Below are 6,422 nucleotides of genomic sequence, written 5' to 3'. Positions count from 1 at the left end.
AAAAGATTTATTCCACAGCTTAATGAATAAGATTTGAGAAGACAAGTCTGAGGTCCCATAGATATGTATCCTAAAGCTACTGAGAGGAACTCTAAGTTTCAGAGAGGAGGTAAGAATATTAAAGATATTTTCACATGCAAATATGAAAAGACAAAATCAGACTGGTTTGCAAGTGATTAAGCTTCACATCAACATAGACCTACCCTAAACTTCACTCTTCTACACACCTGCATTCATTCTGACCCCCAAATCACTCTCTTTGTAGGAAAATCAGGGTAATGTGCCATGTGCTTAAGAATCCCTGTGAGGAAACTTTTCACTACTTACCTGAAGAAATTATTAAAGGACATGCAAATAGAGCACAGCAAATGCTCACAGGTAGTGCACAAGCTCTGAGTTCAAGCCACAGGACCAATAGCAAAAACAACAATCATAACACCCTTAGATGAAAAGCAAACTTCAGAAACAATCTAAAAGTCCTTTTGATTTAATAAATAGAATTGGGGATTTTCTGGAAAATTAATTGTTAGATTTTTGCAAAATCCAAATCAACCGAAGGATTATGCTGCATATCCACTTAACCATCTTCCTAGTCTAAGCCCTTGTGTACATCACAGCAATGGGAATTGACCTGGTATAAGTTCAGTGTCTGTGAGTACCTTTGTAAGATGAGAGGGGAGGTATTAAACAAGTTAAGGCAAAACAGAGATATAATTTACATTCAGCAGAACATAGGAATGGAACAAGAAGAAATGTATGAGCAACACAGTCACATAAACTCAATTTCATTATTAGAACTAAGAACCAAACAGTCAATGCATGCACTTGTCCCCATATATTTATCTTTTGTGGCGGGGTTCAGGAAGGAAATAGTGTTTTTCAAGTAAAATTCAGCTTAGCTCCTACAGCAGGGAAAGTCCCACTGCATTCAAGCACTCTTGTGACAAGGGTCGTGCCGGGCATTGTGGGAATTGTAGTCTCCAAGAAGGACATTTTCTTTGAAAGTCCTGGGTTGTTTTTGTTGTTTTGGAGGGCAGAAGATCGTTTTGCGCATGCGTCTCCCCACCCACCACGGGCCTTTTAAGTCGGCTTCTTCTGGGTTCTTTCCCTTTGCCTTGCTGCTGGAAGTGCCCTGAAGTAAAGTTTGGACTTCCATAGGTGGCAGCCACAAGGACGGCACCCAGCTCTGGGCAGTGGAGCTTGAGAGCTGTAACTTGAAGGAATCTCAGGCTTTGGAACTGATGTCAGGTAGGTACTGTGCGATTGCTGCGGGAGTCTCCCCTCCACGGATATCTTTTTATTTTTCTGTTTCTGTTTGGTCGTTGGTGTGGCTTAAACTCTGGGCCTGCAAGCACTATTCCTGAGCTTGCCAGCTCAAAGCGAGAGCATTATGCTTCAGTTAAAGCTCCTACTGCCCCCTCCACACTTTTCTCCAGTCTGGAGTTGATAATTTGCTTGAGGTTCAGGAGTTTGTGCTGTCATTAGGCTCTGGGCCCTGAGGTGCAAGAACCTGGTTCCCAAATATCTGAGAGCAAGCTGGGTGATTCTGCAGATGAGGAGAGCCCAAGAGCTGTGCATTTGTCCTCCAAGACCAAGGGATTCTTCTATTAACCCATATGACTTTATTTGCTTTGCCTAGGTTTAAGAGGAGTAGAGGAAGAATTCTAGTGAAATTGTGAGGTGTGTGACTGCCTTGAGTCTTCTTACATTGAAGTTGAATTTATTGCTTCTGTGTTGTTTCTCCTAGAGATATTTTAATCTGTTTGGCTTGAGTTTTTAATCTCCTGGCTTGATTTCACATGTGTTTGTATTCGACTCTGTTTCTAGAGACAGTTGTACATGGGATATTGGATATTGGTCCTATTTTTAGGAATGAAGCCTAGCAATGTTTAAAGCAGAGCACCCTATGAATAGGAATCTCCATCATAAATGGACAGACCCTGTCAATTCTGAGAAGCCCTAAAGGGAAAAACAGAAAAGCACAGGAAGGGGAAGATGTTGCTAGCTTCCTTTGCTTTATGCAAAAATTGTTGCTACTTCCCTGAGCACCAGATTCACGTGGTACTCTTTCCTACACCACTCTCAATCACTTTGTGTTGTTGCAAGATTTAAACTAATTTCTAGGAGGCGTGATGAGCTGGATTGAGGAATAAGCCAGAGCATAGTTATCAAAGGATATCTGCGGCTGTGGTTTGGGATGTTGGAATTATTGTTATGACTGAAAGTATCTATTCATGTTGTAATCCCTAATCCTCTTCTTGCTAAATTATTCAGCCTGTTAACAATGATTTTTAGTATGTCATCATGCAAACTTACATTAAGTGTGCCATCTATGGATTTGCTAATGCTAGCTCTAATCAATTGGTTGTGCCTGGTAGTACAGAAAGTGTTGGTCTGGGACATGTGGCCTAAAAAGAAAATTCACAGAAGAAAACTTGAGGTAATATGTTTTACTCAAGATTGTATGCTCTGTAGGTGTTACTTATCTTCAGGTGTGTCACGCCTATATCGATTATTTTATGTTGTATCTTTATGATGGCCAAGGTTCTTCGCATGACTGTTTAGGGAAATGAACGTTAGGGACTTCTCCAACCTGGGTTTACCTCATCTTTACTCATGTCCGTTTGGACAAAGCATTTTAAATGGCAAATTGCTAATCAATGCATAAGCGTGCAATGGTTAGATTGAAATGTGCCATTTGACACCCATTATTGAAATAGTATATCATAAGAAATATATTCTATATACATTTTTCTCTCTAACTTTGGGTGAAAATTACTGAGTTACATCATACATGCTTTCCATGGTATTTAAATATGTAAATGAATGAGGTAGAACAAAAAATCCAATGGATTCCTAGGAAACTTTTGCATTAAAAAAGCATTGCATGGGCTGGAAAGGTGGCTCAGTGGTAGAGTTCTTGCCTTGCAAGCATGAGGCCCTGGGTTCGATTCCTCAGTACTACATAAGCAGAAAATGCTGGAAGTGGTGCTGTGGCTCAAGTGGTAGAGCATGAGCCTTGAGCTGAAGAGCTGAGGGACAGCGCCCACGCCCAGAGTTCAAACACCAGGACTGGCAAAAAAAGGGAAAAAAAAGGAGTTCATACATCCCGAAGTATATTCAGTAATAGGTACTTTTAGTGGAAATATGATATGTTTTTGCAATTATTCAATAATTTCAGTGGGAACATTGATTTTTTTGAAATTAATGTGTACATAAACAGAGAAATTAGTTGGTTTAATAATATCTATCTATCGGGAAATGGACTGGATTTGTGCTTATTGGACACTTTAATGCTCTGCCTGAGACATTACAGATTCTTCACTTGTAAGAAGGCTTAACGTTATCACAATAATAAATAAATAAAAATTTATAAAAAGAGAAGGCTTTACGGTTTTCCCGTCCATGTATCATGTTTGCAAGAGGAAATTCTGGGGCCAAAATCTCACATATTCATTTCTGAATGTGTCATTTCCCTTATATCCCAGCCATGCTTCCAGAATCTTCTCATTGTCAGCAGCAAGACAGAATGAGTGGATCTTTGGTGAGTTGATTTTTTTATTTTTCATTTGTTTTCCATTCCATTATATGAACCTAAAGATTTCCAAGAATTACAAACAATACCATCCACACAGATTCAGCCTCAGGAACATATCCATAAATCAGATAAAGAAGGCTTGTAAATTAGCAGATAAAGATTGCTTGTAGGTTTGGCAGATTAAATGGTTATATTCTTTCTAAGTTGAATTCAAATTGGCTTCAGAATATCTAGGTTTCATCTTGTCATAACATGTAGTCATACCTGCTTTGTGATGTAGTGACACCGATCAGGTTACATCTCATGGAAGGTGAAGGGTAGATTGCAACCAGCTCTCGTTCTCACGAGTAACATTATACTATCTCAATGAAATTTTGCTGGAATTGCTGAAATAGTGTGGTCATACGCACCTTCGTGTGTTCTTAAGGAATGATTAACCTATATGTACTTAAATTACTCTCCCTATATACTTCTTGGACTGCTTCATGGTCTTGGTCTTACTTGAAGCTTAGGCTATATTTGGTGCTAAAGTTTATGGTCTTTTTACGAAATCTTGATTATTTTCTAAAGTATTCTCACAAGATTTCTTTCCTCAATCTCTCTCTACTTTTGGTCATATACTCACTTGTGTTGGTTATTTCTCTCTTTCCCTCTCTTTGTATCTATCTTTGAATCATTTTTTTCTTACTTTTCTCATTCTCTCTTTCCTCCATATGTCTCTCAGTTTTTTCTTTTCTTCAATGATCTATCTGGGAACTAGTTTTTCTTAGTGATTAGTTTTACTTTGCAGACATGGCTCTTAGGATTTACAGTTTTCTTACCCACTGTATAGGAAAATTGTTGCCTAGAGAGTTCTATAGGATTCCAGAAACAAAAAAATTAGAGAAACACAAAAATATAAACAGATAGACTTAGGGAAACCAGGGTTCCAAAGGCTCTCTGGCACTTTGTCCCTGGGTGCCAGCAAGCTAGCAGAGTTTCTTGAGTGCATACAGGGAAGATTACCATTGATAACATGCAAAAATGAAGTATCTATATTAATAGTACAATCAGATCCACAACAGGTTGTGAGGAAAACATGTTTCCTTATTCTCCTGACACAGAAGATTGTCGCCCAGAGAAAATGCAGACATGGAGTTCACCTTACCTAGTCTTCAAGGTCAACAGCACCTCAGTTTCAGATGCTATCTTTCCAATTGTTAGGAAAAGGCCTGCACTCCAGTCTCTTAACCCACTCCAGAATTCTCTTTTAACCCTTCTGCAGCCAGCTCTCAGTTCTCTCAGTGCTGTCAGGCTGGAATTCCAACCTCTCAAACCTTTTTCCCTTCAGCTCAACTTCAGAGTTCCCTACAGAAAAGCACTTCCTTCTACCAATTGATAGACTACAAGAAAATCTGTTTTCTCCTGATTTTGTGTTGGTCTAACTTCATTTGATGTGGTATTCAGTTTTTTTTTTCCATCCCACTACTGTTGAATATTTAAATTCACTGCCAGTATAAGATTGGAACTAGTGTTGAAAAAAAAATCATACAGTGATGAGATGTATTCTATTAGAAATATATCACTTGTCACAAAATTTCACAGGTGTTTGCTCACTAATTGTTTTTGATCTCTGTGGTATTTCACTATTAACTAACACGAGTGAAAATACATCCTTAAAGATCTACTGGAGAAAGGACTGAGGAATATGTGATGCATTTGAGCATTTGGTCATATTGATCATTTTTGTCATCTTGAGTGTTCCTTGAGCCTCTCGATATTTGCCTTCACCTTCAATGAAGGCCTATTCAAATGAAAACCTTGTCAAGGAACATTTTTTCCCTCCACCATATTTTGTATTGTAGAATGTAGGCAAAGTTTACAAAATTTCATGGTAGCAGTTGTTTTTTACATAGGAAGGAAATATCAGGGTATCCATGACCACATTTCAATATTTAGTATTTAAACCAAACATGGTGAACCACAGATATTTTCATGTGGGAACTCAATTAAATTGTATAAGGGCCTAATCAATCATTAGTTACTTTCTGGAGTACTGTTACTGTTTTTTGAACATCCATGTGGAGACTGCTTTTCATAGATCTAGCAATTTCCTATGTTCTGTATTCCATGTGATATCCTGAATGTGTGCTGCTTGCTTTTTGAGTACTTGTTAATGGAAGGTCTAAATAGGATTTATGGTGAAGCAGTATGTGTAAATGAAGGAAAAATATTACTTTAATTCATTTTTACCCTGGTATGTACTGAAATTTTATCAAAAATGATAATATAATTTTTCAGCCACTTCCTTACACTTAATGTTATCATGCCAGATTATTGTCGCCTTAGAGTTTTTATCTTGTCTCTATTGCTAGCAACAGAAATGTGTTTGCATGCATTATGGAAACTGTAATTTTTTATTGGTCTTGGGGCTTGAATTCTGGGTCTGGTTGTATTCCCACAGCTCTTCAGGTTAAGGTGAGTGCTACCACTTGAGTGACAGTGCTACTTTCATTTTCTGGTGGTTTAATGGAGATAAGTGTGTCATGGACTTTCCTGCCTGGGCTGTCCTTGAACCTTGATCCTCAGACCTCAGCCCCCTGAATAGCTAGGATTACAGGCATAAGCCACCATTGCCCTGCAAATCTGTGTATTTTAATGACCAGGTTTATGTATTGTCAAATATTTCTAGTTTGGTGTTGAATTCTCCCAGTGAATAAATAATAAAGCTAGCTGCAAACATTTTATGTAAGAAAAAAGCATACCTGCACCATAATGAAATTCCAAGTTGGAATTCTCATAACCCAGGTTTAATTTCTTGATGGAAACGTGCCATTACAGAAGCTGGTGTCATTTGATGATGTGGCTGTGAAATTCACCTGGAAGGAGTGGCAGGATCTGGATC

The sequence above is a fragment of the Dipodomys spectabilis genome, unplaced genomic scaffold (assembly GCF_019054845.1).
Source record: "Dipodomys spectabilis isolate Male_0828 unplaced genomic scaffold, ASM1905484v1 ptg000227l, whole genome shotgun sequence".
NCBI classification, from domain to species: Eukaryota; Metazoa; Chordata; class Mammalia; order Rodentia; family Heteromyidae; genus Dipodomys; species Dipodomys spectabilis.
The sequence above is the reverse complement of the archived record's forward strand: the minus strand, read 5'-3'. Positions refer to the sequence as shown.